General features: G+C 35.3%; 7 non-coding genes across 7 annotated transcripts; 3 read left to right on the top strand and 4 right to left on the bottom strand.

The window, feature by feature from the left end:
• Positions 1 to 1,359: 1,359 nt before the first annotated feature.
• Positions 1,360 to 1,431, bottom strand: TRNAH-GUG (transfer RNA histidin (anticodon GUG)). Its single transcript has one exon. It is a non-coding gene; the product is annotated as a tRNA-His (tRNA).
• Positions 1,432 to 7,489: 6,058 nt separating this feature from the next.
• On the bottom strand, positions 7,490 to 7,561 carry TRNAH-GUG (transfer RNA histidin (anticodon GUG)). The gene has a single exon. It is a non-coding gene; the product is annotated as a tRNA-His (tRNA).
• A 503-nt stretch (positions 7,562 to 8,064) lies between these two features.
• Positions 8,065 to 8,136, bottom strand: TRNAH-GUG (transfer RNA histidin (anticodon GUG)). The gene has a single exon. It is a non-coding gene; the product is annotated as a tRNA-His (tRNA).
• A 233-nt stretch (positions 8,137 to 8,369) lies between these two features.
• On the top strand, positions 8,370 to 8,441 carry TRNAH-GUG (transfer RNA histidin (anticodon GUG)). The gene has a single exon. It is a non-coding gene; the product is annotated as a tRNA-His (tRNA).
• Positions 8,442 to 9,091: 650 nt separating this feature from the next.
• On the top strand, positions 9,092 to 9,163 carry TRNAH-GUG (transfer RNA histidin (anticodon GUG)). Its single transcript has one exon. It is a non-coding gene; the product is annotated as a tRNA-His (tRNA).
• A 524-nt stretch (positions 9,164 to 9,687) lies between these two features.
• Positions 9,688 to 9,759, bottom strand: TRNAH-GUG (transfer RNA histidin (anticodon GUG)). Its single transcript has one exon. It is a non-coding gene; the product is annotated as a tRNA-His (tRNA).
• A 1,371-nt stretch (positions 9,760 to 11,130) lies between these two features.
• Positions 11,131 to 11,202, top strand: TRNAH-GUG (transfer RNA histidin (anticodon GUG)). The gene has a single exon. It is a non-coding gene; the product is annotated as a tRNA-His (tRNA).
• Positions 11,203 to 11,456: the final 254 nt, after the last annotated feature.

Below are 11,456 nucleotides of genomic sequence, written 5' to 3'. Positions count from 1 at the left end.
TCACCAAATTTTACATACTTGGCCGTAAGTGACATCTCATCCCATCCCATTTGGACTAATATTGCTCATGTGGTGCACAATAAATCCAAATCTAAACCGATCTCCATAAAATTTGGAAACGGTTTTTCTGAGCTCTATTTGATATATTTCCCTTGTTGTTACAGATTGCATATTACGGCTGCTGAGGACAAAAATATCAAATCGGATGAACCATATATATGGGAGCTAAAGCTATATCTGAACCGAATTTGGCATACTCATATGCAAAATGTCATACTATTTGGCCTTATATAACACGTGAATATGGGAGCTATATCTAAATGTTAACCGATTATATCAAATCTCAATAGGTTTCTTCCTTGGGTCAAACAAATTAGTTGTGCAAAATTTCATCTGGATCGGGCAATAAATGCGACATGTACTTTGTTAAAAAAAAATACATAAACAGACGGACGAACGGACATAAATCGACTCAAAATGTGATTCTATGCAGATAATCAAAAGGAACTATGGGTCTACCCCTGACCACCTTGTGGTGTAGGGTATAAAAAATTAAATACTGTCGCAAAGTGTAATATGCCTTTACGATTCTATGGTAGCTATACAAAAATTACGACCCAGATTTTTTTCTTTCTCTAAGATTTTTTATTAACATGACATAAAAATATGAAATTACCTCTGTTTTGGGTGAAATATATTACCAGGACCTTTAAAAACCTGTAAATGCTCTTAATCCATAACCTAGACGAATGTAAAAAATGTCAGAGTGCAATCACATCGGTTGGAATTTGAATCTGAAAAGGCCCTCAAAATATCGAACAATAATTTGCATATTTTTGAATGTTTTTATAGTCAACTGTTTTGGTTAAACATTTTGGCTGAAATCTTCAAACTACCGAAAATCAGGAGGTATCGGCTATACTTAACATGGACCGAACATTTTTCAATTCCAAACATCCTAGGAGTACTACAAATATCCGTGCCTAATTTCATTAAATATTGCGAACTCTAACTTTTCTTCAAAAGACCAATGGACGAACGGGTAACATTAAATCCACCAAAAATTGTATAATTCGTTCGACGAATTGTCAAAAAAAGTAGTAAAAGAGGCCGAAATTTAAGAAAAATGTAGAGAAATAATAGGTTTGCTTTTTTTAACTTTTTGGAGCAAATTGTTTGCGTTCAGAGAATCCGAAACGATTTTAAAATACATAAAATTGGACCCAATAACGCCTCTTTACGATCTATCTCTCTTTATTTCTGCAATTTTTTTATAAAGTATTTTTGTTTTATTAAAGATTAAAATAATTAATTTAAAAAAAAAAACCGCCCCTCCGTGACAATGTTACATTTGAACATTGCCGTGACCAGGATTCGAACCTGGGTTACTACGGCCACAACGTAGGGTCCTAACCACTAGACGATCACGGCTATTGAGGCGATGCAAACTGGTGCGGCTAACACACAGCACAAACATGATGACTCATATGCCAACAAAAAAAACACAAACAACCAACCACCATCCAGTAAACAATTTAAAAAAAAACATACATTCACCACACACTCACTCACTCTCTCCCCCTCTCTCTCGCTGCCAGCATGTATCTAAAAATAAATGCCGTGATTATTTCTGGTTTTCGGTTTCGCTTTGAATGAAACTTCAAACGTTGATTCCCAGCTAAGTGAAAGGCGGAATGTGGGGTGTGGCATGACGCAAACTACTTAGTACAGCAGCTGGCATAGCAACAACAAAACAGCAATAAATTGCTATCAGCTTTAGAGGCATACTCACGGTGTAATGTGTGTGTGTGTAAATGTTGAGAAAAAAGATTTTTTTGTTGCCAAGATATTTCCGCACATTAATCGGAACATGCATAGGTAAAAATGTATGGCTGCATGGAGAAAAGTATCTACAATTATGGAACTATGCTGTCTATTACAGTTGGTTCTGCTTAAGTGAAAACGGCTTAATATAGAACGTAGTACTTATAACTTCTTAAAACAATGTGTTAAGTATTAAGGCTATTGAATAGAAAAATACTGCAATATTAACTATCGACGTATATGGTATTGAATCTCTTCATATATTAAAGTTAAGTTAATGTTAAATGTTTACAAATTCCATGAAGATGTAATTATGTATACAATTTCAAAATTTTCAAAAATCAAAAGTAAAATTAAATTATACGCTGGCCTAAAGCTCGAAAGTCTTATTATTAAACAGATTTGAAGACACCTACAATTTCTGAAAAAAAGAGGAAGTTATAATATCAGCGCCATTAAGAAAGAATGAAACACAATAATGAAAGGAACATATCATTCATACTTAGGGAATTCAATGTCACACGCTATAGATTTTGACTTTTTTGTTATTGAATAGAGTGCGACTGGCGCCCAAGCAGTCATCGTTCAAACATCGAAGCACGCCACTTTATTCTACATCCACGAAACAATTTCGAAAATACTGCTCGGGCTTGTGGGAAATCATATTAGCCATAACATATATAATAGAACATATTACGACGTCATGTTTCTGAAATCCGCGTACGGTTGGCGCCCAATATATAGTTGCGAGCCAACGCTTAAACGGTGAATTGTTCGTTTACTAAATGAAATGCATTTGATGTGGCTGATTCGATTGACACTTCAATTCAAACTTCAATAGCGAATTCAGTTGATAAATAAGTTAGAAAGCATTTGCCGATTTTTTATGTATACCCTCTTTGGGGACTTTTTATACTATATCTAATGTCATAAGAAATATTTTAAAGTTCGAAATGGAGGGCAGCTGGGGAAAAAATTCTCATTTTACGAGATTTATGTACATTAAAAATTTTGATCATCTGTGGGAGAGGTGCTAGGACGATTATACCAACAGATCTTCATGTGATATCTGATGATGTGCTATTGGGACCTTCGAAGCTTTTAAATATTGAACACTAATTAACAACTAACTAACTGAGAAATTTTATAAGAGTTATTGGATTCAAAATTCGGACCTTATGAGCGGAGGTAGGAGAAACAGTTTTCCATATTCACTCCTGATCTAAGTCTAAAAAAGTGAGAGATATATCAGGTTTTCAATTCTTTTCATAAAATATATATGGATGAATTTTTAAAAATTTGGTATTTCCTTTTGGAAGTACTGGAAAGAGTAGATCGATATATTTAATTTTAACTTTACATTATATTTTTCAACGGCGACCGGTTGATCAGCGTAAAAATTTGTGTCGTCCGTCTGTGGAAATCCGTCCGTCCGTCTGTGAAAATCACAATAGAGTCCACATTATTTAATCTGTAGCTTTGAAATTTGGCACAAAGTTTTATATTACATGCAGGCTGATTGGTATTGAATATAGGTTATATTGATTGATATACGTTTAGGTATAGCCCCCATATAACGGCACCTCCAGATTTTCGGTATTTTATTTTATCTACCAAAATTTCCAACCAAATATGGTGAAACTTGACAATTGAGGTTCTCCGTAGGTAAGTTCTCTCCTTGCAGGAAATGTTCGATTCAAATCCAGTTATTGTTATGGCCTCCATTTAACAGTACCTCCCTGTTTATATTATTTTTAAGGTTTCTACCACAATGTCCAACCAAAATACATGAAACTTGGCAATTGGGGTACTCGGTAGGTCAGTTCTGTTATTGGAGAAAATGTTCGATTCAGGTCCACTAATTGGTATGGCCTTCATATAACGGTTAATCCCGATTTATGGTATTTTGAAGGTTTCTGTCACATTTTAAAACAAAATTTGATAAAACTTGACAATTCGAGTTCGAGGTAGGTCTGTTCTCTTTTCGCCAAAAAATGTTCGATTCAAATCCACCAAAAGGTATGGCCTCCATATAACGGCACCTCCAGATTTTCGGTATTTTGACGTATCTGCCACAATTTTCAACCAAATATGCTGAAACATTACGTTTAGGGTTCTCGGTAGGTCTGTTCTCTACCTGCAAAAAATATTCGATTTTGGTCTACCAATTGGCATGGCACCCATATAACGGTACCTCCCTGTTTATATTATTTTTAAAGTTTCCACCACAATGTCCAACCAAAATACATGAAACTTGGCAATTGGGGTACTCGGTAGGTCAGTTCTGTTCTTGGAGAAAATGTTCGATTCAGGTCCACTAATTGGTACGACCTTCATATAACGGTTCCTCTCGATTTATGGTATTTTGAAGGTTTCTCCCACATTTTAAAACAAAATTTGATAAAACTTGACTCGAGTTCGCGGTAGGTCTTTCCTCTTTTCGCCAAAAAATGTTCGATTCAAATCCACCAATAGGTATGGCCTCCATATAACGGCACCTCCCGATTTTCGTTATTTTTAAAGGTTTCTGCCATAATTTCCAACCAAATTAACTGAAACTTAACAAATGGGGTTCTCCGTAGGTAAGTTCTCTCCTTGCAGAAAATGTTCGATTTACCTACCGTACCTCCGTTTTTATGGTATTTTGAAGGTTTCTGCCACAATTTCGAACAAAATTAGATGAAACTTTACAATTGGGGTTCGAGGTAGGTTTGTTCTCTTCTCGCCAAAAAATGTTCGATTCAGATCCACCAATAGGTACCAAAATATTTGGTTTGTTAAACTGAGTTTACTGTATCACATTAAAAAAAACACCTTTAACCGATTTCAAATGAATTGTTTTGTTATTTTCTGTAATTTCTATTCCCCTTTGATTTCAATTCCTAACCTAAGCATTTATGCCATTGGCGTTGAGCGAAACCCAGGTTTGAATGGCAAGAAATAGCGTGCGGTTGTCTTTAAGCTCTGATGCTGTCGTGTGCAATTGATGCTGAAAATTCAAGTTCATTGTTTTAGATAGAAATGTGCAAAACTAGTTTTTCGCTAGACTGAATGGCTACAGATAAGCCTCCACTAGTGAAACAAGTAGCCATAAGGACTTGGTAGTAGGTTCAAATGAAATTTTGTCCTGGAAATATGTTGTTTTACTTACATAAGTTTCTGAAATATTAATGTTTGAGCGGTTTATATATCATTCGCATTGTATGTTTAATCAATCGCGTTATACGATGCTTACCTGTACAATAACTACTATAAAAGTTGCATTTAACAATATCTTTTATTTAGCCATGTAATGTGATTACATTTAGCCATGATCGTCCAGTGGTCAGGACACTATGTGGCTAAGCATAGAAAGCCAGGTTCGATTCCTGGTCATGGCGTATCACGGATTGATGTGAAACCGTAAGTTTCTTTTTGTAAAAATCTGGTAAATTTAAATATATATACTTGGAGAATTTGAATCATGAACTTACAACCAATTCTGGAACATTCCAAGGCTTTAAATCTGAGGTACATTTATGTGGGCTACACTGAAAATGAGTCCATTCTAACGTTTTGGCAAATAAAAATTCATATTCAATTGGATATTGGGGCAGAAACCATACTAATGTTTCAACAGACAGGCCAGGCCGGTGAACATTGTTAAATCGACTTAGAATTTTGCGCTGCAAAAGTATATGGCCTTAGAAGCTTCCGCCGTTATTGAAGGGGGAGAAACAATGATACAAATGTAAAAATGCAGCAAAGTTCGGACGGGCCGAACTCATTATTCCATTTGGAAGGAACTTGAAAAAATAAAAAAAAAACGAAAAATAAAGCTTCAATGAAAACCGTTATATGGGACGTGGACCTTCATAAGTAATTTTTGCCATAGGCTGTAGTACCAATTCCGAACTTCAAATGCGAAATTTGAATGCGAAATTCCGGTGAATAATATCGCTAAAATCATAAAAATGCCGAATAAATGAAGGTACTGTTATATGGGGGCTATACGAAGACCTGAACTCAATTCCTTGTCATATGCTGTAGAACGAATTTCGAACTTCAAATACGGAATTTAAAACGATTCCGTTAAACAATGTCGCTAATATCATCAAAATATCAAATAAAGGGAGGTATCATTGTATGTGGGCTATAAGAAGACGTGGACCTGCATAGATAATTTTCTGTCATAGGTTGTCATTTACATTACGCACTTTAAATACGAAAACTGAAGCAATTCCGGTTAATAATGTTAAATCATCAAAATAACGAATATCGGGACGTAATAATATGGGGGCTATACAAAGAAAGGGACCGACATGGACCGTTAACGAACTTAACCGGCGTACTGGCAAAATATACACGTGTGCAACAATTTAGCCTTCTATCTCACTTCGACAGAGGGATACATCCACAGACAGGCGGACATCGCGAAATCGATTTAGAATTTTACGCTGATCAAGAATACAGGGTGAGATAAAAAAACTGCAACAAAGTAAAACGCCATAATTTTTACATTTTGGTGGTCATTGAGTGCTGGAAATGAAGCGAGGAACCTCATTTTGTAACCGAAGGTGCACACTTTCAGCTGACCTCTTTGGCAAGTAAACACGATCATTTAGTTTGTTTACAAAATGCTGGACAACGAATGTTTTTCTCATCGGATAAACCCAAATTCGACAGTTCACCACTTTCGGCCAAGCGAAGCAACTCTTTAGCTCTTCTGATTCTATTTTCTTTCTGTTACGATGTAAGTTCTTGCACTTTTTGGAATTTCAATGGCTTTACCCCGAACTCATTTTTCAATATTTGCAATATGTTCAGCTCACGAATCATTTTTCGGCCACTGCGACGCGGGTTTCGATCAAGTCGCTTCACTTACTTTTCGAACCATTTCTGCTGATGTTACTGTTTTCTTCCATCCACTTCCTTGACGTCGGGCTACGCTACCAGTATCACGGTAAAAAGCGATGGTACGAGACACAAAAAATTTATTCACATTTAAATGCTGGAGTGTTCTAACGATAGCCACTTGTGGTTTTCTAGCCAAATGTAAAGAAATCACACTATTACGCTTGAATTCCATCACGAATAACTTTTTTTTTTTCTGGAAAATTCTCACCGTAATGCTTTTGTACGTTTGTAAACAATATAGTGAGCTGCCACTGGAATACTTTTAACAGCTGTCGGACGAGTGGCTTAGAAATGACAGCAATTTGAAGTTAATTGCAGTTTTTTCATCTCACCCTGTGTATACTTTGTCTAAATCGTATATTCGGAGGTGTTACAAACGGAATGACCATACCATGATGGAGATTATAAAAGCAATTTCGCCCGTGACAATGTTTCCAATGCGGAACATTGCCGTGACCAGGATTCGAGCCTGGGTTACTACGGCCACAACGTAGGGTCCTAACCACTAGACGATCACGGCTATGCGAAATCTTGAGAAATTGGTAGCTACGATTGAGGTTTGAAAATAGAGTTATACAAAATAAATAAAAAAAATCAACACTTTTGTAAGTTAGATGTAGAATAACTTTAAAACCTACAAACCCTTATTATATGGATCATTTCCTATGAAAATTTCGACTGCATTATGTTACATATATTACACATTTTATGCATATATGTTTCAATAAAAAGCAATTTCGCCCGTGACAATGTTTCCAATGCGGAACATTGCCGTGACCAGGATTCGAACCTGGGTTACTACGGCCACAACGTAGGGTCCTAACCACTAGACGATCACGGCTATGCGAAATCTCGATGTACCATTAGCTGAGAGAAAATTTATATAATGCTAGCTGGTCCGTATGAAAATTGGCTTTGTCGACATCAGGGGAAAATACTAAACTTTTTTCGAGTTTTTTAGTTTTTCCCGACTCAAGAAGTGTTTATTAAATTAATATATGAACAAAATATTGAAAACACATAATAGGCGGTGTATTATGATTACCAGAACAAAACTCTGTATTAAATTATTCTACACTTTAAAATTTAAAAAAAAATGTGGAAAGTGCGTACGTGTTGTAATACAAATCAACCTAATAAAATGGAATTCCTTTAAAATATGCATATAATTTTCCTTATTAAGGCAGCATCAGTATCTTGTTATTACTTCACATTAAATTGGGGGCTTGCAGGGGAAATTCGTAATCCATTTTAGAATTACCACTAATTGAATATCTATTACTGCTCAAATTAAAAAGACGACTCTGACATTTCACCCGTGACAATGTTTCCCCGTGGGAACATTGCCGTGACCAGGATTCGAACCTGGGTTACTACGGCCACAACGTAGGGTCCTAACCACTAGACGATCACGGCTATGTGAAATCTCGCCAAGGTCGATTTAATTTGGAAATAAGAAATTATGCTTTGAAAATAGAAAAAAATATATAAATGCAATTTAAAGCAAATTAAATAGCGCTTAAACTAGTTCACTAAGCGTAATTGTCTAGCATGACTGGCATTTTCCTCAATATGTACTCATTATGTTGTGTTTTTTTATGAACACACATATATATTTTTTTGTTATCGCTCTCTTACAATTTCACATAGCCGTGATCGTCTAGTGGTTAGGACCCTACGTTGTGGCCGTAGTAACCCAGGTTCGAATCCTGGTCACGGCAAAGTTCATCGAATGGACTTTTTCACGGGTGAAATTTTTATAGTTAACAAAAAATGGTTAAATTAATCTCAATTTATCTGTGCGACTCTGGGAATGAATTATACCAGGTAATAGCCTATGTAAAGTTAAAAATCAAGGAATTGAGTGTACATTATGCATTATGTTTAAAATAATAGATCTTTGAAATTTGACACAGAACTACCCTTACATTGACTCCCAATTTCAGCGTTTTTCAGGGAAAATATAATAAGGCCTCCCATAAATGGTTTATCATATAAAAGCTTTCTTCTATACATTTTATTATTTCTATTATTTAGTAAATTATATTTCTTTTTATTTCAATATTTATTTTCAATAAAAAAGTACTTCACCCGTGACAATGTTCCGTGTGAACATTGCCGTGACCAGGATTCGAACCTGGGTTACTACGGTGAAGTCTTAATTTACCGTTACTTAAACGTTAGACAAGCCAATAGAAAAAAGTGGTAATGAATTGCATAATTTATTACTTCTTATTTTCTCAATGTTAGGATAGTAATTCACTTTTTGGTTATTATTTTTTTAATACCCCCTTTTTCGAATATTTTTCAATGCCAAAGAAGTTGTATTAGAAAATTGAAAATTAACAGACGATTGGATGTGCTTCTCGTAGCCGTGATCGTCTAGTGGTTAGGACCCTACGTTGTGGCCGTAGTAACCCAGGTTCGAATCCTGGTCACGGCAAAGTTCTCCAACAGCAGGGACTTTGTCACGGAGAGAAGTTACAGCAATTTTTATAACAGACACACTGCACTTAGACAACGTGTTGGGAAATTTATAAAAAAAAACATAGATATTTATTCAGAAAACTCTGAGGGTTCACTGCTATGCGCTTTCTCCGAGGTATGAATAAATTAAAGCCTAATACGTATATGAAATGTTTTATATAATAATGAAATGTCTTTTCGAAAGTGCAAGAAGAAGTAAGCATCGAATTAGCTTGTATTTTTTGTATCAACTTTAAATGAGAAGAGAACTTGGATTGAATGAATACTCCTCGAAAATAAGGTTATTTTTAAAGTACCAAAAAATTGTTTTGAACAAATACTTGTGATCTGTAACCAGCAATACCTAGTACCAATACAGAAGAATATTGAAATCGAGATGTTTTGTTTTTTAATCTACATTAGAAGGGATATAACTATTTAAAATCCATCGATAAGAAAAAAATTGATTTCACCCGTGACAATGTTTCCCCGTGGGAACATTGCCGTGACCAGGATTCGAACCTGGGTTACTACGGCCACAACGTAGGGTCCTAACCACTAGACGATCACGGCTATGTGAAATCTTGCCAATGTTGAGTTTAATTTGGAAATAAAAAAATGAAGTTTCGATATAGAAAAAAATATAAATGCAATTTAAACCAAAATGGAATAGGGCTTAAACTAGTTCATTAAGCGTAATTGTCTAGTATGACTGGCATTTTTTTAACATACACTTTTTATATTGTTTTTTTATATTAAGTTCGTCATTCCGTTTGTAACTCTTGTATAGTCGCCATATAATGGTACCCCCGATACTCGGAATTTTGATGATTTTAGCCACTTTTTTCAATGTCTTAAATTCTACACATGAAATTCTTCGTGAGTACTTTATCCCCAGAAAGAGAATTGTCTGTATAGGTCCACGATGTCGTATATTCCCCATATAACGGTACCTCCCGATACTCTGTATTTCGATTATTTTAGGCACATTTTTCAATGCAATTGTCTCAAAATACACACCAGGAGTATCTTCTCAGTAATTTACCCACTGGTAGAGAATATTCTATATAGGTTCAAGATATATATACCCCATATACCTCCCGATATTCGTTATTTTGATGATTGGAGTCAAATTTTTCAATGGAATTGTGTGAAAATCCACATAAAGTGTTCTTTGTGAGTACTTTACCCCCTGGAAGAGGATGGTTTATATAGGTCCACGATATTGTATATCTCCCATATAACGGTACCTTCTGATATTCGGTATTTTGATGATTGTGGCCAAAAATTTTCAATGGAATTATCTGCAAATTCACGCAATGAGTTCCTTATCAGTACTTTACCCCCTGGAAGAGAAATGTATATATATATATATATATGTCCACGATACCGTAAATTCTCCATAAAACAGTGCCTCCCGATATTCTGTATTTTAATTTTAGCACATTTTTCAATGGAATTGTCTCAAAATCCACACCAGTAGTTCCTTCTGAGTACTTTACCTACAGGAAGAGAATTGTCTATAACGGTACCCCCGTATTTTGATGATTTAAGCGACATTTTTGACCGGAATTGTTTAAAATTTGAATCCCATAATGAGTACTAGATCCTATGACGAAAAATTGTCTTTGCATGTCCACGTCTTCGTATAGCCCACGTATAACGGTATTTTGACGATATTAGTAACATTATTCACCGGAATTGTTTCAAATTTGATGATATTAGCAACAATATTCAACGAAATTGCTTCAAATTTCGTATTCGAAGTTCGGAATCGGTACTACAGATTATAACAAAAAAAATAATTATATTGTTCCACGTCTTCTCCATATAACGGTTTTCCTTTAAATGGTATTTTCGACTTTTTTTCTTTTTTCAAGATCCTTCAAAATGGTTGAGGGTATTAAAAGTTCTTTTGTTATCATTCCATTATAATTTCACATAGCCGTGATCGTCTAGTGGTTAGGACCCTACGTTGTGGCCGTAGTAACCCAGGTTCGAATCCTGGTCACGGCAAAGTTCATCGAATGTACTTTGTCACGGGTGAAATTTTTATACTTAACTAAAAAATGGGTAAATTAGTCTCAGTTTGTCTGTGCAACTCTGTAACATTTGCCCTGTTCCAGAACCTGCAAGAATGATCACATTCTTGCAGTCTTGGAAGAGAGCAATTATGTTTAAAAATTATAGATCTTTAAAATTTGACACAGAACTACCCTCACATCGAACCCCATTTTTAGCATTTTGAGGCAAATTTTATAAAGTCACAA

The sequence above is a fragment of the Musca domestica genome, unplaced genomic scaffold, assembly GCF_030504385.1.
Source record: "Musca domestica strain aabys unplaced genomic scaffold, Musca_domestica.polishedcontigs.V.1.1 26, whole genome shotgun sequence".
Classification (NCBI taxonomy): domain Eukaryota; kingdom Metazoa; phylum Arthropoda; class Insecta; order Diptera; family Muscidae; genus Musca; species Musca domestica.
This window is presented reverse-complemented; position numbering and strand designations above follow the sequence as displayed.